Consider the following 25,671-nt stretch of genomic DNA (forward strand, 5'->3'; position numbering starts at 1 on the left):
CTGCTTCATTCAATTAAGTATATCATGCCACTCCCTTCTGGCCTGTAATGTTTCTGCTGGGAAGGCTAATGATAGCCTGATGGGCTTTCCTTTGTGTGTGATCTGTTTACTCTCTCTGGCTGCTTTTAATAGTCTGTCCTTTTCCTTGATCATTGCCACTGTAATTAGTATATGTTTTGGTGTGGTCTTCCTTGGGTCCCTTGTGTTCAGAGATCTGTGCACCTCCACGGCCTGAGGTACTATCTCCTTCCCCAGGTAGGGGAAGTTTTCAGCAATTACCTCCTCAAAGACACTTTGCCTTTTACACTCTCTTCTTCTTCTGGTATCCCTCTAATACGAATGTTGTTCCATTTGGATTGGTCACACAGTTCTCTCAATACTCTTTCATTCCTAGAGATCCTTCTTTCCTGTTCCTCTTTCAGGATTAGTTGTGTTAATTATATTTTCATACTATATGTGATTTTGGGGGGAGGCCTCTGTCTCACCTCTCACGCTGCCATCTGCAAACCAATCCTGTCAGTACTGTGGCTTCTTTACACTGATGTCATACTCACTGAGTGCAGGGGTCAACTCCTCCATGGTTAAGTGTACTCCCTTCATTTTGTGGTGCGGCAGAGCATCATGGGCAATATCTGAGATGAATTTATGGGCAGCTAGGGAGATGAGCTGAATTCCATGTGTTTTCGAGACCTCAAAGCCAGTATGGTTCAGGCAGTATCCAGTCATTACATCTGGGAATAGAGATGTGGAAGCCTCCAGCTGCAATCAGGAAGTCCACTAGAGGTGTGCTGAACACCGTCAGCCTCACTGCTCCATGGGCAGTGTTGAGCATCGGGTAAACGCCGTTAGACATGGCCCCCTCTGAGGATGCCGCACCTCCCAGTGACCGCTTCCCTGCTCAGCTCAGTCAGCTCTCCAGCCTGCGATGCCGAGCGTGCCATGGACCCTGCTGCGCCTCCAGCCCCAACACCCGTACTGTCACTCTGCCTTGTTCTTTTTGGCAGCAGTGCACTGAGGGCTGTGCTGCAGGGGCTGAGGCAGTGGAGGCCGGTGCCTCCTTGAGGTCTGAGCCTGAGCCGCTACAGTTTGTCATCTGGGTGGGAGAGGCAGCTCTCTATGTGTTCTTGAGTGAGTTTTGGTGTTTTATGAGTACCACTACCAAGTAATTTGTCTATTTCAGCTATTTTGTCAAATTTATGAGTTCAGAGCTGTTTATTGTATTTCCTTATCCTTTTAATGTCTTTAGGAATAAAGTGATCTGCCCTCTTTTGGGTAATTTGCTCTTGTTTTCTTTGGTTAGCTTGGCAGAGTTATTTCAGTTTTATTGACTTTTTTTTCCCTGCAAAGAACTAGCTTTTGATTTTACTGATTTTGTTGTCTAGTTTCATTGATTTCCATTCTGTTCTTTAGTATTTCCTTCTATATTTAGCTTTGGTTTTATTTGCTTTTCTCTTTCTAGATTTCTAAGATGGGAGCTTAGATTTTCCTTTGGAGTTTTCTTTCTACTATGATTTAGTGCCTTAATTTCTGTGTAAGAATCCTGTAAATTTCATGTTATATTTCTGTTTTCACACAGTTCATGTTATTTTCTCTTTGCCCTTGAAATGTCTTTATTGACCCATGGGTTACCTCGAGGTGTATTTAATTTCCACACTTGAGGTCCTGTTCTTTTAACTGTTTTGTTACTGATTTTAAGTTTATTACCCTCTTATCAGAAAACGTTTTGTATGAATTGAAATTTCTTCACTTGTTAAGATTAGTTTTATGACCCAGTATGTGATCTCACAGTGTATGTCATAATGCACACTTGAGAAGACTGTACATTCTGTGGCCAGGCCACATACTGGAATGTCATTAGGACCTGTTGGTTGGTAGTGTTGGTCTATGGTGGTGGTGTTCCATTTACAGACTTTTCTCTTTTCAGTTGTGTCAATTTTTGCTTCGTGTAATTTGAAGCTCTTTTGTCAGGTGAGTATACATTTAGAATTTGATGAATGGAATCGTAACATTATGTAATGTCCCTTTTTGCTCCTTGTAATTTTCCTAGCTCTGAAGCTCTGAATATTTTGTGTGGTAGTAATATATAGCCTTTAGCTTCCTTTTGTTTAATATTTTACATTTCCCTTAATGGAGGTCAGATTCTCTTAGCTTACCATCATCTAAGTCTCTCTCTCTCTCTCTCTCTCTCTCTCTCTCTCTCTCTCTGTCTCTCTCTCTCTGTCTCTCTCTCCCTCCCTCTCTATTATTTTTGCATTCATTCCACAAAACTTTTGCTTAGTTAAAGGATTCTCTTCTGGGTTGGCAGTTCTTTTCTTTCCTCACTTTAAAGATACTATTGAACATTCTGTGGCCTCCATTGTACTTTATGAGAATTCTCTGATCATTCAAATTTTAGTTTATCTTTGCTTTTTAGCATTACGACATGTTCAGGCTTATCAGGCCTAACTGTTTGTTACTGATTTTGAGTTTATGCCTTATCGGGCCTAACCTCTTTGAATTTGCTCTGTTTGGGGCTTGCTGAGCATCTTGAATCTCTAAATTTATGTTTTTGTCAAAGCTGAGATCTTTTCTGCTCTTAGTAAGAATTGTTTTATCTCAAAAGTAAGATTTTCTTCTCTTTTATACAACACCTATAATGTGAAATTTAGACAATTTGATACTGTCCCACAAGTTTCTAAGGATCTATTCATTTGTTCCAATGTTTTTTCCTGTCTTTTCTTCAGTGTAGATAATTTCTGCTGCTCTGTTATCTTCAAGTTTACACACCCTTCTATCATCTCTGTTCAGTGGTTGAGCCCATGCAATGTCTTTTGTAATTTTTGTAATTACATTTTTCAGTTCTAAATTTCTCAACATGGATCTTTTTTTATAGTTTTTATTTTTCTGCCAGAAGCTAAGTCTTTCCAATTTTTAAGAGTGTTAAGCACTACCACATTTAATATGGTTATAATAGCTGATTTAAAGTCTTTATGTGATAATTACAACATGAGGCATCTCAAAATAGGCATCTGTCCTTTCTTTTCCTTGAGAATTTGTCACAGTCTCCAATGGCATGTGTTTGTGTGTGTTGTTTGTTTTAGCATGTGTAATAAATTTGGGATTTTATTCTGGCCATTTTCAATATGATCATGTCATTTCTGAGTCATGTTTGTATAGGTGCATTCAGACCATTTACATTTAGGGTGATTATGGATAGGTATGTACTTATTGCTATTGCAGGCTTTAGATTCGTGGCGACCAAATGTTCACGGGTAACATCCTTACTATCTAAGAGTCTAATTTACCTCACTTAGTATGCTATTACACACACAAGCTAAAGGTTCTTTTTTTCTCTCTCCTTTTCTTCCTCCTCCATTCTTTATATATTGGGTGTTGCATTCTGTACTCTTTCTCTGTGCATTTTTATTACCTCTGGTGACAGCTATTTAACCTTAGGAACACTTCCATCTATAGGAGTCCCTCCAGAAAACACTGTAGAGATGGTTTGTGGGAGGTAAATTCTCTCAGCTTTTGCTTATCTGGAAATTGTTTAAGCCCTCCTTCAAATTTAAATGATAACTTTGCCAGGTAGAGTATTCTTGGTTCGAGGCCCTTCTGCTTCATTCAATTAAGTATATCATGCCACTCCCTTCTGGCCTGTAATGTTTCTGCTGGGAAGGCTAATGATAGCCTGATGGGCTTTCCTTTGTGTGTGATCTGTTTACTCTCTCTGGCTGCTTTTAATAGTCTGTCCTTTTCCTTGATCATTGCCACTGTAATTAGTATATGTTTTGGTGTGGTCTTCCTTGGGTCCCTTGTGTTCAGAGATCTGTGCACCTCCACGGCCTGAGGTACTATCTCCTTCCCCAGGTAGGGGAAGTTTTCAGCAATTACCTCCTCAAAGACACTTTGCCTTTTACACTCTCTTCTTCTTCTGGTATCCCTCTAATACGAATGTTGTTCCATTTGGATTGGTCACACAGTTCTCTCAATACTCTTTCATTCCTAGAGATCCTTCTTTCCTGTTCCTCTTTCAGGATTAGTTGTGTTAATTATATTTTCATACTATATGTGATTTTGGGGGGAGGCCTCTGTCTCACCTCTCACGCTGCCATCTGCAAACCAATCCTGTCAGTACTGTGGCTTCTTTACACTGATGTCATACTCACTGAGTGCAGGGGTCAACTCCTCCATGGTTAAGTGTACTCCCTTCATTTTGTGGTGCGGCAGAGCATCATGGGCAATATCTGAGATGAATTTATGGGCAGCTAGGGAGATGAGCTGAATTCCATGTGTTTTCGAGACCTCAAAGCCAGTATGGTTCAGGCAGTATCCAGTCATTACATCTGGGAATAGAGATGTGGAAGCCTCCAGCTGCAATCAGGAAGTCCACTAGAGGTGTGCTGAACACCGTCAGCCTCACTGCTCCATGGGCAGTGTTGAGCATCGGGTAAACGCCGTTAGACATGGCCCCCTCTGAGGATGCCGCACCTCCCAGTGACCGCTTCCCTGCTCAGCTCAGTCAGCTCTCCAGCCTGCGATGCCGAGCGTGCCATGGACCCTGCTGCGCCTCCAGCCCCAACACCCGTACTGTCACTCTGCCTTGTTCTTTTTGGCAGCAGTGCACTGAGGGCTGTGCTGCAGGGGCTGAGGCAGTGGAGGCCGGTGCCTCCTTGAGGTCTGAGCCTGAGCCGCTACAGTTTGTCATCTGGGTGGGAGAGGCAGCTCTCTATGTGTTCTTGAGTGAGTTTTGGTGTTTTATGAGTACCACTACCAAGTAATTTGTCTATTTCAGCTATTTTGTCAAATTTATGAGTTCAGAGCTGTTTATTGTATTTCCTTATCCTTTTAATGTCTTTAGGAATAAAGTGATCTGCCCTCTTTTGGGTAATTTGCTCTTGTTTTCTTTGGTTAGCTTGGCAGAGTTATTTCAGTTTTATTGACTTTTTTTTCCCTGCAAAGAACTAGCTTTTGATTTTACTGATTTTGTTGTCTAGTTTCATTGATTTCCATTCTGTTCTTTAGTATTTCCTTCTATATTTAGCTTTGGTTTTATTTGCTTTTCTCTTTCTAGATTTCTAAGATGGGAGCTTAGATTTTCCTTTGGAGTTTTCTTTCTACTATGATTTAGTGCCTTAATTTCTGTGTAAGAATCCTGTAAATTTCATGTTATATTTCTGTTTTCACACAGTTCATGTTATTTTCTCTTTGCCCTTGAAATGTCTTTATTGACCCATGGGTTACCTCGAGGTGTATTTAATTTCCACACTTGAGGTCCTGTTCTTTTAACTGTTTTGTTACTGATTTTAAGTTTATTACCCTCTTATCAGAAAACGTTTTGTATGAATTGAAATTTCTTCACTTGTTAAGATTAGTTTTATGACCCAGTATGTGATCTCACAGTGTATGTCATAATGCACACTTGAGAAGACTGTACATTCTGTGGCCAGGCCACATACTGGAATGTCATTAGGACCTGTTGGTTGGTAGTGTTGGTCTATGGTGGTGGTGTTCCATTTACAGACTTTTCTCTTTTCAGTTGTGTCAATTTTTGCTTCGTGTAATTTGAAGCTCTTTTGTCAGGTGAGTATACATTTAGAATTTGATGAATGGAATCGTAACATTATGTAATGTCCCTTTTTGCTCCTTGTAATTTTCCTAGCTCTGAAGCTCTGAATATTTTGTGTGGTAGTAATATATAGCCTTTAGCTTCCTTTTGTTTAATATTTTACATTTCCCTTAATGGAGGTCAGATTCTCTTAGCTTACCATCATCTAAGTCTCTCTCTCTCTCTCTCTCTCTCTCTCTCTCTCTCTCTCTCTCTCTCTCTGTCTCTCTCTCTCTGTCTCTCTCTCCCTCCCTCTCTATTATTTTTGCATTCATTCCACAAAACTTTTGCTTAGTTAAAGGATTCTCTTCTGGGTTGGCAGTTCTTTTCTTTCCTCACTTTAAAGATACTATTGAACATTCTGTGGCCTCCATTGTACTTTATGAGAATTCTCTGATCATTCAAATTTTAGTTTATCTTTGCTTTTTAGCATTACGACATGTTCAGGCTTATCAGGCCTAACTGTTTGTTACTGATTTTGAGTTTATGCCTTATCGGGCCTAACCTCTTTGAATTTGCTCTGTTTGGGGCTTGCTGAGCATCTTGAATCTCTAAATTTATGTTTTTGTCAAAGCTGAGATCTTTTCTGCTCTTAGTAAGAATTGTTTTATCTCAAAAGTAAGATTTTCTTCTCTTTTATACAACACCTATAATGTGAAATTTAGACAATTTGATACTGTCCCACAAGTTTCTAAGGATCTATTCATTTGTTCCAATGTTTTTTCCTGTCTTTTCTTCAGTGTAGATAATTTCTGCTGCTCTGTTATCTTCAAGTTTACACACCCTTCTATCATCTCTGTTCAGTGGTTGAGCCCATGCAATGTCTTTTGTAATTTTTGTAATTACATTTTTCAGTTCTAAATTTCTCAACATGGATCTTTTTTTATAGTTTTTATTTTTCTGCCAGAAGTTTAGTCTTTCCAATTTTTAAGAGTGTTAAGCACTACCACATTTAATATGGTTATAATAGCTGATTTAAAGTCTTTATGTGATAATTACAACATGAGGCATCTCAAAATAGGCATCTGTCCTTTCTTTTCCTTGAGAATTTGTCACAGTCTCCAATGGCATGTGTTTGTGTGTGTTGTTTGTTTTAGCATGTGTAATAAATTTGGGATTTTATTCTGGCCATTTTCAATATGATCATGTCATTTCTGAGTCATGTTTGTATAGGTGCATTCAGACCATTTACATTTAGGGTGATTATGGATAGGTATGTACTTATTGCTATTGCAGGCTTTAGATTCGTGGCGACCAAATGTTCACGGGTAACATCCTTACTATCTAAGAGTCTAATTTACCTCACTTAGTATGCTATTACACACACAAGCTAAAGGTTCTTTTTTTCTCTCTCCTTTTCTTCCTCCTCCATTCTTTATATATTGGGTGTTGCATTCTGTACTCTTTCTCTGTGCATTTTTATTACCTCTGGTGACAGCTATTTAACCTTAGGAACACTTCCATCTATAGGAGTCCCTCCAGAAAACACTGTAGAGATGGTTTGTGGGAGGTAAATTCTCTCAGCTTTTGCTTATCTGGAAATTGTTTAAGCCCTCCTTCAAATTTAAATGATAACTTTGCCAGGTAGAGTATTCTTGGTTCGAGGCCCTTCTGCTTCATTCAATTAAGTATATCATGCCACTCCCTTCTGGCCTGTAATGTTTCTGCTGGGAAGGCTAATGATAGCCTGATGGGCTTTCCTTTGTGTGTGATCTGTTTACTCTCTCTGGCTGCTTTTAATAGTCTGTCCTTTTCCTTGATCATTGCCACTGTAATTAGTATATGTTTTGGTGTGGTCTTCCTTGGGTCCCTTGTGTTCAGAGATCTGTGCACCTCCACGGCCTGAGGTACTATCTCCTTCCCCAGGTAGGGGAAGTTTTCAGCAATTACCTCCTCAAAGACACTTTGCCTTTTACACTCTCTTCTTCTTCTGGTATCCCTCTAATACGAATGTTGTTCCATTTGGATTGGTCACACAGTTCTCTCAATACTCTTTCATTCCTAGAGATCCTTCTTTCCTGTTCCTCTTTCAGGATTAGTTGTGTTAATTATATTTTCATACTATATGTGATTTTGGGGGGAGGCCTCTGTCTCACCTCTCACGCTGCCATCTGCAAACCAATCCTGTCAGTACTGTGGCTTCTTTACACTGATGTCATACTCACTGAGTGCAGGGGTCAACTCCTCCATGGTTAAGTGTACTCCCTTCATTTTGTGGTGCGGCAGAGCATCATGGGCAATATCTGAGATGAATTTATGGGCAGCTAGGGAGATGAGCTGAATTCCATGTGTTTTCGAGACCTCAAAGCCAGTATGGTTCAGGCAGTATCCAGTCATTACATCTGGGAATAGAGATGTGGAAGCCTCCAGCTGCAATCAGGAAGTCCACTAGAGGTGTGCTGAACACCGTCAGCCTCACTGCTCCATGGGCAGTGTTGAGCATCGGGTAAACGCCGTTAGACATGGCCCCCTCTGAGGATGCCGCACCTCCCAGTGACCGCTTCCCTGCTCAGCTCAGTCAGCTCTCCAGCCTGCGATGCCGAGCGTGCCATGGACCCTGCTGCGCCTCCAGCCCCAACACCCGTACTGTCACTCTGCCTTGTTCTTTTTGGCAGCAGTGCACTGAGGGCTGTGCTGCAGGGGCTGAGGCAGTGGAGGCCGGTGCCTCCTTGAGGTCTGAGCCTGAGCCGCTACAGTTTGTCATCTGGGTGGGAGAGGCAGCTCTCTATGTGTTCTTGAGTGAGTTTTGGTGTTTTATGAGTACCACTACCAAGTAATTTGTCTATTTCAGCTATTTTGTCAAATTTATGAGTTCAGAGCTGTTTATTGTATTTCCTTATCCTTTTAATGTCTTTAGGAATAAAGTGATCTGCCCTCTTTTGGGTAATTTGCTCTTGTTTTCTTTGGTTAGCTTGGCAGAGTTATTTCAGTTTTATTGACTTTTTTTTCCCTGCAAAGAACTAGCTTTTGATTTTACTGATTTTGTTGTCTAGTTTCATTGATTTCCATTCTGTTCTTTAGTATTTCCTTCTATATTTAGCTTTGGTTTTATTTGCTTTTCTCTTTCTAGATTTCTAAGATGGGAGCTTAGATTTTCCTTTGGAGTTTTCTTTCTACTATGATTTAGTGCCTTAATTTCTGTGTAAGAATCCTGTAAATTTCATGTTATATTTCTGTTTTCACACAGTTCATGTTATTTTCTCTTTGCCCTTGAAATGTCTTTATTGACCCATGGGTTACCTCGAGGTGTATTTAATTTCCACACTTGAGGTCCTGTTCTTTTAACTGTTTTGTTACTGATTTTAAGTTTATTACCCTCTTATCAGAAAACGTTTTGTATGAATTGAAATTTCTTCACTTGTTAAGATTAGTTTTATGACCCAGTATGTGATCTCACAGTGTATGTCATAATGCACACTTGAGAAGACTGTACATTCTGTGGCCAGGCCACATACTGGAATGTCATTAGGACCTGTTGGTTGGTAGTGTTGGTCTATGGTGGTGGTGTTCCATTTACAGACTTTTCTCTTTTCAGTTGTGTCAATTTTTGCTTCGTGTAATTTGAAGCTCTTTTGTCAGGTGAGTATACATTTAGAATTTGATGAATGGAATCGTAACATTATGTAATGTCCCTTTTTGCTCCTTGTAATTTTCCTAGCTCTGAAGCTCTGAATATTTTGTGTGGTAGTAATATATAGCCTTTAGCTTCCTTTTGTTTAATATTTTACATTTCCCTTAATGGAGGTCAGATTCTCTTAGCTTACCATCATCTAAGTCTCTCTCTCTCTCTCTCTCTCTCTCTCTCTCTCTGTCTCTCTCTCTCTCTGTCTCTCTCTCTCTGTCTCTCTCTCCCTCCCTCTCTATTATTTTTGCATTCATTCCACAAAACTTTTGCTTAGTTAAAGGATTCTCTTCTGGGTTGGCAGTTCTTTTCTTTCCTCACTTTAAAGATACTATTGAACATTCTGTGGCCTCCATTGTACTTTATGAGAATTCTCTGATCATTCAAATTTTAGTTTATCTTTGCTTTTTAGCATTACGACATGTTCAGGCTTATCAGGCCTAACTGTTTGTTACTGATTTTGAGTTTATGCCTTATCGGGCCTAACCTCTTTGAATTTGCTCTGTTTGGGGCTTGCTGAGCATCTTGAATCTCTAAATTTATGTTTTTGTCAAAGCTGAGATCTTTTCTGCTCTTAGTAAGAATTGTTTTATCTCAAAAGTAAGATTTTCTTCTCTTTTATACAACACCTATAATGTGAAATTTAGACAATTTGATACTGTCCCACAAGTTTCTAAGGATCTATTCATTTGTTCCAATGTTTTTTCCTGTCTTTTCTTCAGTGTAGATAATTTCTGCTGCTCTGTTATCTTCAAGTTTACACACCCTTCTATCATCTCTGTTCAGTGGTTGAGCCCATGCAATGTCTTTTGTAATTTTTGTAATTACATTTTTCAGTTCTAAATTTCTCAACATGGATCTTTTTTTATAGTTTTTATTTTTCTGCCAGAAGTTTAGTCTTTCCAATTTTTAAGAGTGTTAAGCACTACCACATTTAATATGGTTATAATAGCTGATTTAAAGTCTTTATGTGATAATTACAACATGAGGCATCTCAAAATAGGCATCTGTCCTTTCTTTTCCTTGAGAATTTGTCACAGTCTCCAATGGCATGTGTTTGTGTGTGTTGTTTGTTTTAGCATGTGTAATAAATTTGGGATTTTATTCTGGCCATTTTCAATATGATCATGTCATTTCTGAGTCATGTTTGTATAGGTGCATTCAGACCATTTACATTTAGGGTGATTATGGATAGGTATGTACTTATTGCTATTGCAGGCTTTAGATTCGTGGCGACCAAATGTTCACGGGTAACATCCTTACTATCTAAGAGTCTAATTTACCTCACTTAGTATGCTATTACACACACAAGCTAAAGGTTCTTTTTTTCTCTCTCCTTTTCTTCCTCCTCCATTCTTTATATATTGGGTGTTGCATTCTGTACTCTTTCTCTGTGCATTTTTATTACCTCTGGTGACAGCTATTTAACCTTAGGAACACTTCCATCTATAGGAGTCCCTCCAGAAAACACTGTAGAGATGGTTTGTGGGAGGTAAATTCTCTCAGCTTTTGCTTATCTGGAAATTGTTTAAGCCCTCCTTCAAATTTAAATGATAACTTTGCCAGGTAGAGTATTCTTGGTTCGAGGCCCTTCTGCTTCATTCAATTAAGTATATCATGCCACTCCCTTCTGGCCTGTAATGTTTCTGCTGGGAAGGCTAATGATAGCCTGATGGGCTTTCCTTTGTGTGTGATCTGTTTACTCTCTCTGGCTGCTTTTAATAGTCTGTCCTTTTCCTTGATCATTGCCACTGTAATTAGTATATGTTTTGGTGTGGTCTTCCTTGGGTCCCTTGTGTTCAGAGATCTGTGCACCTCCACGGCCTGAGGTACTATCTCCTTCCCCAGGTAGGGGAAGTTTTCAGCAATTACCTCCTCAAAGACACTTTGCCTTTTACACTCTCTTCTTCTTCTGGTATCCCTCTAATACGAATGTTGTTCCATTTGGATTGGTCACACAGTTCTCTCAATACTCTTTCATTCCTAGAGATCCTTCTTTCCTGTTCCTCTTTCAGGATTAGTTGTGTTAATTATATTTTCATACTATATGTGATTTTGGGGGGAGGCCTCTGTCTCACCTCTCACGCTGCCATCTGCAAACCAATCCTGTCAGTACTGTGGCTTCTTTACACTGATGTCATACTCACTGAGTGCAGGGGTCAACTCCTCCATGGTTAAGTGTACTCCCTTCATTTTGTGGTGCGGCAGAGCATCATGGGCAATATCTGAGATGAATTTATGGGCAGCTAGGGAGATGAGCTGAATTCCATGTGTTTTCGAGACCTCAAAGCCAGTATGGTTCAGGCAGTATCCAGTCATTACATCTGGGAATAGAGATGTGGAAGCCTCCAGCTGCAATCAGGAAGTCCACTAGAGGTGTGCTGAACACCGTCAGCCTCACTGCTCCATGGGCAGTGTTGAGCATCGGGTAAACGCCGTTAGACATGGCCCCCTCTGAGGATGCCGCACCTCCCAGTGACCGCTTCCCTGCTCAGCTCAGTCAGCTCTCCAGCCTGCGATGCCGAGCGTGCCATGGACCCTGCTGCGCCTCCAGCCCCAACACCCGTACTGTCACTCTGCCTTGTTCTTTTTGGCAGCAGTGCACTGAGGGCTGTGCTGCAGGGGCTGAGGCAGTGGAGGCCGGTGCCTCCTTGAGGTCTGAGCCTGAGCCGCTACAGTTTGTCATCTGGGTGGGAGAGGCAGCTCTCTATGTGTTCTTGAGTGAGTTTTGGTGTTTTATGAGTACCACTACCAAGTAATTTGTCTATTTCAGCTATTTTGTCAAATTTATGAGTTCAGAGCTGTTTATTGTATTTCCTTATCCTTTTAATGTCTTTAGGAATAAAGTGATCTGCCCTCTTTTGGGTAATTTGCTCTTGTTTTCTTTGGTTAGCTTGGCAGAGTTATTTCAGTTTTATTGACTTTTTTTTCCCTGCAAAGAACTAGCTTTTGATTTTACTGATTTTGTTGTCTAGTTTCATTGATTTCCATTCTGTTCTTTAGTATTTCCTTCTATATTTAGCTTTGGTTTTATTTGCTTTTCTCTTTCTAGATTTCTAAGATGGGAGCTTAGATTTTCCTTTGGAGTTTTCTTTCTACTATGATTTAGTGCCTTAATTTCTGTGTAAGAATCCTGTAAATTTCATGTTATATTTCTGTTTTCACACAGTTCATGTTATTTTCTCTTTGCCCTTGAAATGTCTTTATTGACCCATGGGTTACCTCGAGGTGTATTTAATTTCCACACTTGAGGTCCTGTTCTTTTAACTGTTTTGTTACTGATTTTAAGTTTATTACCCTCTTATCAGAAAACGTTTTGTATGAATTGAAATTTCTTCACTTGTTAAGATTAGTTTTATGACCCAGTATGTGATCTCACAGTGTATGTCATAATGCACACTTGAGAAGACTGTACATTCTGTGGCCAGGCCACATACTGGAATGTCATTAGGACCTGTTGGTTGGTAGTGTTGGTCTATGGTGGTGGTGTTCCATTTACAGACTTTTCTCTTTTCAGTTGTGTCAATTTTTGCTTCGTGTAATTTGAAGCTCTTTTGTCAGGTGAGTATACATTTAGAATTTGATGAATGGAATCGTAACATTATGTAATGTCCCTTTTTGCTCCTTGTAATTTTCCTAGCTCTGAAGCTCTGAATATTTTGTGTGGTAGTAATATATAGCCTTTAGCTTCCTTTTGTTTAATATTTTACATTTCCCTTAATGGAGGTCAGATTCTCTTAGCTTACCATCATCTAAGTCTCTCTCTCTCTCTCTCTCTCTCTCTCTCTCTCTCTCTCTCTCTCTCTCTGTCTCTCTCTCTCTGTCTCTCTCTCCCTCCCTCTCTATTATTTTTGCATTCATTCCACAAAACTTTTGCTTAGTTAAAGGATTCTCTTCTGGGTTGGCAGTTCTTTTCTTTCCTCACTTTAAAGATACTATTGAACATTCTGTGGCCTCCATTGTACTTTATGAGAATTCTCTGATCATTCAAATTTTAGTTTATCTTTGCTTTTTAGCATTATGACATGTTCAGGCTTATCAGGCCTAACTGTTTGTTACTGATTTTGAGTTTATGCCTTATCGGGCCTAACCTCTTTGAATTTGCTCTGTTTGGGGCTTGCTGAGCATCTTGAATCTCTAAATTTATGTTTTTGTCAAAGCTGAGATCTTTTCTGCTCTTAGTAAGAATTGTTTTATCTCAAAAGTAAGATTTTCTTCTCTTTTATACAACACCTCTAATGTGAAATTTAGACAATTTGATACTGTCCCACAAGTTTCTAAGGATCTATTCATTTGTTCCAATGTTTTTTCCTGTCTTTTCTTCAGTGTAGATAATTTCTGCTGCTCTGTTATCTTCAAGTTTACACACCCTTCTATCATCTCTGTTCAGTGGTTGAGCCCATGCAATGTCTTTTGTAATTTTTGTAATTACATTTTTCAGTTCTAAATTTCTCAACATGGATCTTTTTTTATAGTTTTTATTTTTCTGCCAGAAGTTTAGTCTTTCCAATTTTTAAGAGTGTTAAGCACTACCACATTTAATATGGTTATAATAGCTGATTTAAAGTCTTTATGTGATAATTACAACATGAGGCATCTCAAAATAGGCATCTGTCCTTTCTTTTCCTTGAGAATTTGTCACAGTCTCCAATGGCATGTGTTTGTGTGTGTTGTTTGTTTTAGCATGTGTAATAAATTTGGGATTTTATTCTGGCCATTTTCAATATGATCATGTCATTTCTGAGTCATGTTTGTATAGGTGCATTCAGACCATTTACATTTAGGGTGATTATGGATAGGTATGTACTTATTGCTATTGCAGGCTTTAGATTCGTGGCGACCAAATGTTCACGGGTAACATCCTTACTATCTAAGAGTCTAATTTACCTCACTTAGTATGCTATTACACACACAAGCTAAAGGTTCTTTTTTTCTCTCTCCTTTTCTTCCTCCTCCATTCTTTATATATTGGGTGTTGCATTCTGTACTCTTTCTCTGTGCATTTTTATTACCTCTGGTGACAGCTATTTAACCTTAGGAACACTTCCATCTATAGGAGTCCCTCCAGAAAACACTGTAGAGATGGTTTGTGGGAGGTAAATTCTCTCAGCTTTTGCTTATCTGGAAATTGTTTAAGCCCTCCTTCAAATTTAAATGATAACTTTGCCAGGTAGAGTATTCTTGGTTCGAGGCCCTTCTGCTTCATTCAATTAAGTATATCATGCCACTCCCTTCTGGCCTGTAATGTTTCTGCTGGGAAGGCTAATGATAGCCTGATGGGCTTTCCTTTGTGTGTGATCTGTTTACTCTCTCTGGCTGCTTTTAATAGTCTGTCCTTTTCCTTGATCATTGCCACTGTAATTAGTATATGTTTTGGTGTGGTCTTCCTTGGGTCCCTTGTGTTCAGAGATCTGTGCACCTCCACGGCCTGAGGTACTATCTCCTTCCCCAGGTAGGGGAAGTTTTCAGCAATTACCTCCTCAAAGACACTTTGCCTTTTACACTCTCTTCTTCTTCTGGTATCCCTCTAATACGAATGTTGTTCCATTTGGATTGGTCACACAGTTCTCTCAATACTCTTTCATTCCTAGAGATCCTTCTTTCCTGTTCCTCTTTCAGGATTAGTTGTGTTAATTATATTTTCATACTATATGTGATTTTGGGGGGAGGCCTCTGTCTCACCTCTCACGCTGCCATCTGCAAACCAATCCTGTCAGTACTGTGGCTTCTTTACACTGATGTCATACTCACTGAGTGCAGGGGTCAACTCCTCCATGGTTAAGTGTACTCCCTTCATTTTGTGGTGCGGCAGAGCATCATGGGCAATATCTGAGATGAATTTATGGGCAGCTAGGGAGATGAGCTGAATTCCATGTGTTTTCGAGACCTCAAAGCCAGTATGGTTCAGGCAGTATCCAGTCATTACATCTGGGAATAGAGATGTGGAAGCCTCCAGCTGCAATCAGGAAGTCCACTAGAGGTGTGCTGAACACCGTCAGCCTCACTGCTCCATGGGCAGTGTTGAGCATCGGGTAAACGCCGTTAGACATGGCCCCCTCTGAGGATGCCGCACCTCCCAGTGACCGCTTCCCTGCTCAGCTCAGTCAGCTCTCCAGCCTGCGATGCCGAGCGTGCCATGGACCCTGCTGCGCCTCCAGCCCCAACACCCGTACTGTCACTCTGCCTTGTTCTTTTTGGCAGCAGTGCACTGAGGGCTGTGCTGCAGGGGCTGAGGCAGTGGAGGCCGGTGCCTCCTTGAGGTCTGAGCCTGAGCCGCTACAGTTTGTCATCTGGGTGGGAGAGGCAGCTCTCTATGTGTTCTTGAGTGAGTTTTGGTGTTTTATGAGTACCACTACCAAGTAATTTGTCTATTTCAGCTATTTTGTCAAATTTATGAGTTCAGAGCTGTTTATTGTATTTCCTTATCCTTTTAATGTCTTTAGGAATAAAGTGATCTGCCCTCTTTTGGGTAATTTGCTCTTGTTTTCTTTGGTTAGCTTGGCAGAGTTATTTCAGTTTTATTGACTTTTTTTTCCCTGCAAAGAACTAGCTTTTGATTTTACTGATTTTGTTGTCTAGTTTCATTGATTTCCATTCTGTTCTTTAGTATTTCCTTCTATATTTAGCTTTGGTTTTATTTGCTTTTCTCTTTCTAGATTTCTAAGATGGGAGCTTAGATTTTCCTTTGGAGTTTTCTTTCTACTATGATTTAGTGCCTTAATTTCTGTGTAAGAATCCTGTAAATTTCATGTTATATTTCTGTTTTCACACAGTTCATGTTATTTTCTCTTTGCCCTTGAAATGTCTTTATTGACCCATGGGTTACCTCGAGGTGTATTTAATTTCCACACTTGAGGTCCTGTTCTTTTAACTGTTTTGTTACTGATTTTAAGTTTATTACCCTCTTATCAGAAAACGTTTTGTATGAATTGAAATTTCTTCACTTGTTAAGATTAGTTTTATGACCCAGTATGTGATCTCACAGTGTATGTCATAATGCACACTTGAGAAGACTGTACATTCTGTGGCCAGGCCACATACTGGAATGTCATTAGGACCTGTTGGTTGGTAGTGTTGGTCTATGGTGGTGGTGTTCCATTTACAGACTTTTCTCTTTTCAGTTGTGTCAATTTTTGCTTCGTGTAATTTGAAGCTCTTTTGTCAGGTGAGTATACATTTAGAATTTGATGAATGGAATCGTAACATTATGTAATGTCCCTTTTTGCTCCTTGTAATTTTCCTAGCTCTGAAGCTCTGAATATTTTGTGTGGTAGTAATATATAGCCTTTAGCTTCCTTTTGTTTAATATTTTACATTTCCCTTAATGGAGGTCAGATTCTCTTAGCTTACCATCATCTAAGTCTCTCTCTCTCTCTCTCTCTCTCTCTCTGTCTCTCTCTCTCTGTCTCTCTCTCCCTCCCTCTCTATTATTTTTGCATTCATTCCACAAAACTTTTGCTTAGTTAAAGGATTCTCTTCTGGGTTGGCAGTTCTTTTCTTTCCTCACTTTAAAGATACTATTGAACATTCTGTGGCCTCCATTGTACTTTATGAGAATTCTCTGATCATTCAAATTTTAGTTTATCTTTGCTTTTTAGCATTATGACATGTTCAGGCTTATCAGGCCTAACTGTTTGTTACTGATTTTGAGTTTATGCCTTATCGGGCCTAACCTCTTTGAATTTGCTCTGTTTGGGGCTTGCTGAGCATCTTGAATCTCTAAATTTATGTTTTTGTCAAAGCTGAGATCTTTTCTGCTCTTAGTAAGAATTGTTTTATCTCAAAAGTAAGATTTTCTTCTCTTTTATACAACACCTCTAATGTGAAATTTAGACAATTTGATACTGTCCCACAAGTTTCTAAGGATCTATTCATTTGTTCCAATGTTTTTTCCTGTCTTTTCTTCAGTGTAGATAATTTCTGCTGCTCTGTTATCTTCAAGTTTACACACCCTTCTATCATCTCTGTTCAGTGGTTGAGCCCATGCAATGTCTTTTGTAATTTTTGTAATTACATTTTTCAGTTCTAAATTTCTCAACATGGATCTTTTTTTATAGTTTTTATTTTTCTGCCAGAAGTTTAGTCTTTCCAATTTTTAAGAGTGTTAAGCACTACCACATTTAATATGGTTATAATAGCTGATTTAAAGTCTTTATGTGATAATTACAACATGAGGCATCTCAAAATAGGCATCTGTCCTTTCTTTTCCTTGAGAATTTGTCACAGTCTCCAATGGCATGTGTTTGTGTGTGTTGTTTGTTTTAGCATGTGTAATAAATTTGGGATTTTATTCTGGCCATTTTCAATATGATCATGTCATTTCTGAGTCATGTTTGTATAGGTGCATTCAGACCATTTACATTTAGGGTGATTATGGATAGGTATGTACTTATTGCTATTGCAGGCTTTAGATTCGTGGCGACCAAATGTTCACGGGTAACATCCTTACTATCTAAGAGTCTAATTTACCTCACTTAGTATGCTATTACACACACAAGCTAAAGGTTCTTTTTTTCTCTCTCCTTTTCTTCCTCCTCCATTCTTTATATATTGGGTGTTGCATTCTGTACTCTTTCTCTGTGCATTTTTATTACCTCTGGTGACAGCTATTTAACCTTAGGAACACTTCCATCTATAGGAGTCCCTCCAGAAAACACTGTAGAGATGGTTTGTGGGAGGTAAATTCTCTCAGCTTTTGCTTATCTGGAAATTGTTTAAGCCCTCCTTCAAATTTAAATGATAACTTTGCCAGGTAGAGTATTCTTGGTTCGAGGCCCTTCTGCTTCATTCAATTAAGTATATCATGCCACTCCCTTCTGGCCTGTAATGTTTCTGCTGGGAAGGCTAATGATAGCCTGATGGGCTTTCCTTTGTGTGTGATCTGTTTACTCTCTCTGGCTGCTTTTAATAGTCTGTCCTTTTCCTTGATCATTGCCACTGTAATTAGTATATGTTTTGGTGTGGTCTTCCTTGGGTCCCTTGTGTTCAGAGATCTGTGCACCTCCACGGCCTGAGGTACTATCTCCTTCCCCAGGTAGGGGAAGTTTTCAGCAATTACCTCCTCAAAGACACTTTGCCTTTTACACTCTCTTCTTCTTCTGGTATCCCTCTAATACGAATGTTGTTCCATTTGGATTGGTCACACAGTTCTCTCAATACTCTTTCATTCCTAGAGATCCTTCTTTCCTGTTCCTCTTTCAGGATTAGTTGTGTTAATTATATTTTCATACTATATGTGATTTTGGGGGGAGGCCTCTGTCTCACCTCTCACGCTGCCATCTGCAAACCAATCCTGTCAGTACTGTGGCTTCTTTACACTGATGTCATACTCACTGAGTGCAGGGGTCAACTCCTCCATGGTTAAGTGTACTCCCTTCATTTTGTGGTGCGGCAGAGCATCATGGGCAATATCTGAGATGAATTTATGGGCAGCTAGGGAGATGAGCTGAATTCCATGTGTTTTCGAGACCTCAAAGCCAGTATGGTTCAGGCAGTATCCAGTCATTACATCTGGGAATAGAGATGTGGAAGCCTCCAGCTGCAATCAGGAAGTCCACTAGAGGTGTGCTGAACACCGTCAGCCTCACTGCTCCATGGGCAGTGTTGAGCATCGGGTAAACGCCGTTAGACATGGCCCCCTCTGAGGATGCCGCACCTCCCAGTGACCGCTTCCCTGCTCAGCTCAGTCAGCTCTCCAGCCTGCGATGCCGAGCGTGCCATGGACCCTGCTGCGCCTCCAGCCCCAACACCCGTACTGTCACTCTGCCTTGTTCTTTTTGGCAGCAGTGCACTGAGGGCTGTGCTGCAGGGGCTGAGGCAGTGGAGGCCGGTGCCTCCTTGAGGTCTGAGCCTGAGCCGCTACAGTTTGTCATCTGGGTGGGAGAGGCAGCTCTCTATGTGTTCTTGAGTGAGTTTTGGTGTTTTATGAGTACCACTACCAAGTAATTTGTCTATTTCAGCTATTTTGTCAAATTTATGAGTTCAGAGCTGTTTATTGTATTTCCTTATCCTTTTAATGTCTTTAGGAATAAAGTGATCTGCCCTCTTTTGGGTAATTTGCTCTTGTTTTCTTTGGTTAGCTTGGCAGAGTTATTTCAGTTTTATTGACTTTTTTTTCCCTGCAAAGAACTAGCTTTTGATTTTACTGATTTTGTTGTCTAGTTTCATTGATTTCCATTCTGTTCTTTAGTATTTCCTTCTATATTTAGCTTTGGTTTTATTTGCTTTTCTCTTTCTAGATTTCTAAGATGGGAGCTTAGATTTTCCTTTGGAGTTTTCTTTCTACTATGATTTAGTGCCTTAATTTCTGTGTAAGAATCCTGTAAATTTCATGTTATATTTCTGTTTTCACACAGTTCATGTTATTTTCTCTTTGCCCTTGAAATGTCTTTATTGACCCATGGGTTACCTCGAGGTGTATTTAATTTCCACACTTGAGGTCCTGTTCTTTTAACTGTTTTGTTACTGATTTTAAGTTTATTACCCTCTTATCAGAAAACGTTTTGTATGAATTGAAATTTCTTCACTTGTTAAGATTAGTTTTATGACCCAGTATGTGATCTCACAGTGTATGTCATAATGCACACTTGAGAAGACTGTACATTCTGTGGCCAGGCCACATACTGGAATGTCATTAGGACCTGTTGGTTGGTAGTGTTGGTCTATGGTGGTGGTGTTCCATTTACAGACTTTTCTCTTTTCAGTTGTGTCAATTTTTGCTTCGTGTAATTTGAAGCTCTTTTGTCAGGTGAGTATACATTTAGAATTTGATGAATGGAATCGTAACATTATGTAATGTCCCTTTTTGCTCCTTGTAATTTTCCTAGCTCTGAAGCTCTGAATATTTTGTGTGGTAGTAATATATAGCCTTTAGCTTCCTTTTGTTTAATATTTTACATTTCCCTTAATGGAGGTCAGATTCTCTTAGCTTACCATCATCTAAGTCTCTCTCTCTCTCTCTCTCTCTCTCTCTCTGTCTCTCTCTCTCTGTCTCTCTCTCCCTCCCTCTCTATTATTTTTGCATTCATTCCACAAAACTTTTGCTTAGTTAAAGGATTCTCTTCTGGGTTGGCAGTTCTTTTCTTTCCTCACTTTAAAGATACTATTGAACATTCTGTGGCCTCCATTGTACTTTATGAGAATTCTCTGATCATTCAAATTTTAGTTTATCTTTGCTTTTTAGCATTATGACATGTTCAGGCTTATCAGGCCTAACTGTTTGTTACTGATTTTGAGTTTATGCCTTATCGGGCCTAACCTCTTTGAATTTGCTCTGTTTGGGGCTTGCTGAGCATCTTGAATCTCTAAATTTATGTTTTTGTCAAAGCTGAGATCTTTTCTGCTCTTAGTAAGAATTGTTTTATCTCAAAAGTAAGATTTTCTTCTCTTTTATACAACACCTCTAATGTGAAATTTAGACAATTTGATACTGTCCCACAAGTTTCTAAGGATCTATTCATTTGTTCCAATGTTTTTTCCTGTCTTTTCTTCAGTGTAGATAATTTCTGCTGCTCTGTTATCTTCAAGTTTACACACCCTTCTATCATCTCTGTTCAGTGGTTGAGCCCATGCAATGTCTTTTGTAATTTTTGTAATTACATTTTTCAGTTCTAAATTTCTCAACATGGATCTTTTTTTATAGTTTTTATTTTTCTGCCAGAAGTTTAGTCTTTCCAATTTTTAAGAGTGTTAAGCACTACCACATTTAATATGGTTATAATAGCTGATTTAAAGTCTTTATGTGATAATTACAACATGAGGCATCTCAAAATAGGCATCTGTCCTTTCTTTTCCTTGAGAATTTGTCACAGTCTCCAATGGCATGTGTTTGTGTGTGTTGTTTGTTTTAGCATGTGTAATAAATTTGGGATTTTATTCTGGCCATTTTCAATATGATCATGTCATTTCTGAGTCATGTTTGTATAGGTGCATTCAGACCATTTACATTTAGGGTGATTATGGATAGGTATGTACTTATTGCTATTGCAGGCTTTAGATTCGTGGCGACCAAATGTTCACGGGTAACATCCTTACTATCTAAGAGTCTAATTTACCTCACTTAGTATGCTATTACACACACAAGCTAAAGGTTCTTTTTTTCTCTCTCCTTTTCTTCCTCCTCCATTCTTTATATATTGGGTGTTGCATTCTGTACTCTTTCTCTGTGCATTTTTATTACCTCTGGTGACAGCTATTTAACCTTAGGAACACTTCCATCTATAGGAGTCCCTCCAGAAAACACTGTAGAGATGGTTTGTGGGAGGTAAATTCTCTCAGCTTTTGCTTATCTGGAAATTGTTTAAGCCCTCCTTCAAATTTAAATGATAACTTTGCCAGGTAGAGTATTCTTGGTTCGAGGCCCTTCTGCTTCATTCAATTAAGTATATCATGCCACTCCCTTCTGGCCTGTAATGTTTCTGCTGGGAAGGCTAATGATAGCCTGATGGGCTTTCCTTTGTGTGTGATCTGTTTACTCTCTCTGGCTGCTTTTAATAGTCTGTCCTTTTCCTTGATCATTGCCACTGTAATTAGTATATGTTTTGGTGTGGTCTTCCTTGGGTCCCTTGTGTTCAGAGATCTGTGCACCTCCACGGCCTGAGGTACTATCTCCTTCCCCAGGTAGGGGAAGTTTTCAGCAATTACCTCCTCAAAGACACTTTGCCTTTTACACTCTCTTCTTCTTCTGGTATCCCTCTAATACGAATGTTGTTCCATTTGGATTGGTCACACAGTTCTCTCAATACTCTTTCATTCCTAGAGATCCTTCTTTCCTGTTCCTCTTTCAGGATTAGTTGTGTTAATTATATTTTCATACTATATGTGATTTTGGGGGGAGGCCTCTGTCTCACCTCTCACGCTGCCATCTGCAAACCAATCCTGTCAGTACTGTGGCTTCTTTACACTGATGTCATACTCACTGAGTGCAGGGGTCAACTCCTCCATGGTTAAGTGTACTCCCTTCATTTTGTGGTGCGGCAGAGCATCATGGGCAATATCTGAGATGAATTTATGGGCAGCTAGGGAGATGAGCTGAATTCCATGTGTTTTCGAGACCTCAAAGCCAGTATGGTTCAGGCAGTATCCAGTCATTACATCTGGGAATAGAGATGTGGAAGCCTCCAGCTGCAATCAGGAAGTCCACTAGAGGTGTGCTGAACACCGTCAGCCTCACTGCTCCATGGGCAGTGTTGAGCATCGGGTAAACGCCGTTAGACATGGCCCCCTCTGAGGATGCCGCACCTCCCAGTGACCGCTTCCCTGCTCAGCTCAGTCAGCTCTCCAGCCTGCGATGCCGAGCGTGCCATGGACCCTGCTGCGCCTCCAGCCCCAACACCCGTACTGTCACTCTGCCTTGTTCTTTTTGGCAGCAGTGCACTGAGGGCTGTGCTGCAGGGGCTGAGGCAGTGGAGGCCGGTGCCTCCTTGAGGTCTGAGCCTGAGCCGCTACAGTTTGTCATCTGGGTGGGAGAGGCAGCTCTCTATGTGTTCTTGAGTGAGTTTTGGTGTTTTATGAGTACCACTACCAAGTAATTTGTCTATTTCAGCTATTTTGTCAAATTTATGAGTTCAGAGCTGTTTATTGTATTTCCTTATCCTTTTAATGTCTTTAGGAATAAAGTGATCTGCCCTCTTTTGGGTAATTTGCTCTTGTTTTCTTTGGTTAGCTTGGCAGAGTTATTTCAGTTTTATTGACTTTTTTTTCCCTGCAAAGAACTAGCTTTTGATTTTACTGATTTTGTTGTCTAGTTTCATTGATTTCCATTCTGTTCTTTAGTATTTCCTTCTATATTTAGCTTTGGTTTTATTTGCTTTTCTCTTTCTAGATTTCTAAGATGGGAGCTTAGATTTTCCTTTGGAGTTTTCTTTCTACTATGATTTAGTGCCTTAATTTCTGTGTAAGAATCCTGTAAATTTCATGTTATATTTCTGTTTTCACACAGTTCATGTTATTTTCTCTTTGCCCTTGAAATGTCTTTATTGACCCATGGGTTACCTCGAGGTGTATTTAATTTCCACACTTGAGGTCCTGTTCTTTTAACTGTTTTGTTACTGATTTTAAGTTTATTACCCTCTTATCAGAAAACGTTTTGTATGAATTGAAATTTCTTCACTTGTTAAGATTAGTTTTATGACCCAGTATGTGATCTCACAGTGTATGTCATAATGCACACTTGAGAAGACTGTACATTCTGTGGCCAGGCCACATACTGGAATGTCATTAGGACCTGTTGGTTGGTAGTGTTGGTCTATGGTGGTGGTGTTCCATTTACAGACTTTTCTCTTTTCAGTTGTGTCAATTTTTGCTTCGTGTAATTTGAAGCTCTTTTGTCAGGTGAGTATACATTTAGAATTTGATGAATGGAATCGTAACATTATGTAATGTCCCTTTTTGCTCCTTGTAATTTTCCTAGCTCTGAAGCTCTGAATATTTTGTGTGGTAGTAATATATAGCCTTTAGCTTCCTTTTGTTTAATATTTTACATTTCCCTTAATGGAGGTCAGATTCTCTTAGCTTACCATCATCTAAGTCTCTCTCTCTCTCTCTCTCTCTCTCTCTCTCTCTCTCTCTCTCTGTCTCTCTCTCTCTGTCTCTCTCTCCCTCCCTCTCTATTATTTTTGCATTCATTCCACAAAACTTTTGCTTAGTTAAAGGATTCTCTTCTGGGTTGGCAGTTCTTTTCTTTCCTCACTTTAAAGATACTATTGAACATTCTGTGGCCTCCATTGTACTTTATGAGAATTCTCTGATCATTCAAATTTTAGTTTATCTTTGCTTTTTAGCATTATGACATGTTCAGGCTTATCAGGCCTAACTGTTTGTTACTGATTTTGAGTTTATGCCTTATCGGGCCTAACCTCTTTGAATTTGCTCTGTTTGGGGCTTGCTGAGCATCTTGAATCTCTAAATTTATGTTTTTGTCAAAGCTGAGATCTTTTCTGCTCTTAGTAAGAATTGTTTTATCTCAAAAGTAAGATTTTCTTCTCTTTTATACAACACCTATAATGTGAAATTTAGACAATTTGATACTGTCCCACAAGTTTCTAAGGATCTATTCATTTGTTCCAATGTTTTTTCCTGTCTTTTCTTCAGTGTAGATAATTTCTGCTGCTCTGTTATCTTCAAGTTTACACACCCTTCTATCATCTCTGTTCAGTGGTTGAGCCCATGCAATGTCTTTTGTAATTTTTGTAATTACATTTTTCAGTTCTAAATTTCTCAACATGGATCTTTTTTTATAGTTTTTATTTTTCTGCCAGAAGCTAAGTCTTTCCAATTTTTAAGAGTGTTAAGCACTACCACATTTAATATGGTTATAATAGCTGATTTAAAGTCTTTATGTGATAATTACAACATGAGGCATCTCAAAATAGGCATCTGTCCTTTCTTTTCCTTGAGAATTTGTCACAGTCTCCAATGGCATGTGTTTGTGTGTGTTGTTTGTTTTAGCATGTGTAATAAATTTGGGATTTTATTCTGGCCATTTTCAATATGATCATGTCATTTCTGAGTCATGTTTGTATAGGTGCATTCAGACCATTTACATTTAGGGTGATTATGGATAGGTATGTACTTATTGCTATTGCAGGCTTTAGATTCGTGGCGACCAAATGTTCACGGGTAACATCCTTACTATCTAAGAGTCTAATTTACCTCACTTAGTATGCTATTACACACACAAGCTAAAGGTTCTTTTTTTCTCTCTCCTTTTCTTCCTCCTCCATTCTTTATATATTGGGTGTTGCATTCTGTACTCTTTCTCTGTGCATTTTTATTACCTCTGGTGACAGCTATTTAACCTTAGGAACACTTCCATCTATAGGAGTCCCTCCAGAAAACACTGTAGAGATGGTTTGTGGGAGGTAAATTCTCTCAGCTTTTGCTTATCTGGAAATTGTTTAAGCCCTCCTTCAAATTTAAATGATAACTTTGCCAGGTAGAGTATTCTTGGTTCGAGGCCCTTCTGCTTCATTCAATTAAGTATATCATGCCACTCCCTTCTGGCCTGTAATGTTTCTGCTGGGAAGGCTAATGATAGCCTGATGGGCTTTCCTTTGTGTGTGATCTGTTTACTCTCTCTGGCTGCTTTTAATAGTCTGTCCTTTTCCTTGATCATTGCCACTGTAATTAGTATATGTTTTGGTGTGGTCTTCCTTGGGTCCCTTGTGTTCAGAGATCTGTGCACCTCCACGGCCTGAGGTACTATCTCCTTCCCCAGGTAGGGGAAGTTTTCAGCAATTACCTCCTCAAAGACACTTTGCCTTTTACACTCTCTTCTTCTTCTGGTATCCCTCTAATACGAATGTTGTTCCATTTGGATTGGTCACACAGTTCTCTCAATACTCTTTCATTCCTAGAGATCCTTCTTTCCTGTTCCTCTTTCAGGATTAGTTGTGTTAATTATATTTTCATACTATATGTGATTTTGGGGGGAGGCCTCTGTCTCACCTCTCACGCTGCCATC

The 25,671-nt window shown here is 39.5% G+C and overlaps 1 protein-coding gene across 4 annotated transcripts in view; it reads left to right on the top strand.

Annotated features, from left to right (window-relative positions):
- Positions 1-25,671, top strand: part of LOC108408551 (serine/threonine-protein kinase TAO1-like) — a 581,472-nt gene that overhangs the window by 185,639 nt on the left and 370,162 nt on the right. The gene's annotated exons all lie outside the window — the stretch shown is intronic.

The sequence above is a fragment of the Manis javanica genome, chromosome 2 (genome assembly GCF_040802235.1).
Source record: "Manis javanica isolate MJ-LG chromosome 2, MJ_LKY, whole genome shotgun sequence".
NCBI classification, from domain to species: Eukaryota; Metazoa; Chordata; class Mammalia; order Pholidota; family Manidae; genus Manis; species Manis javanica.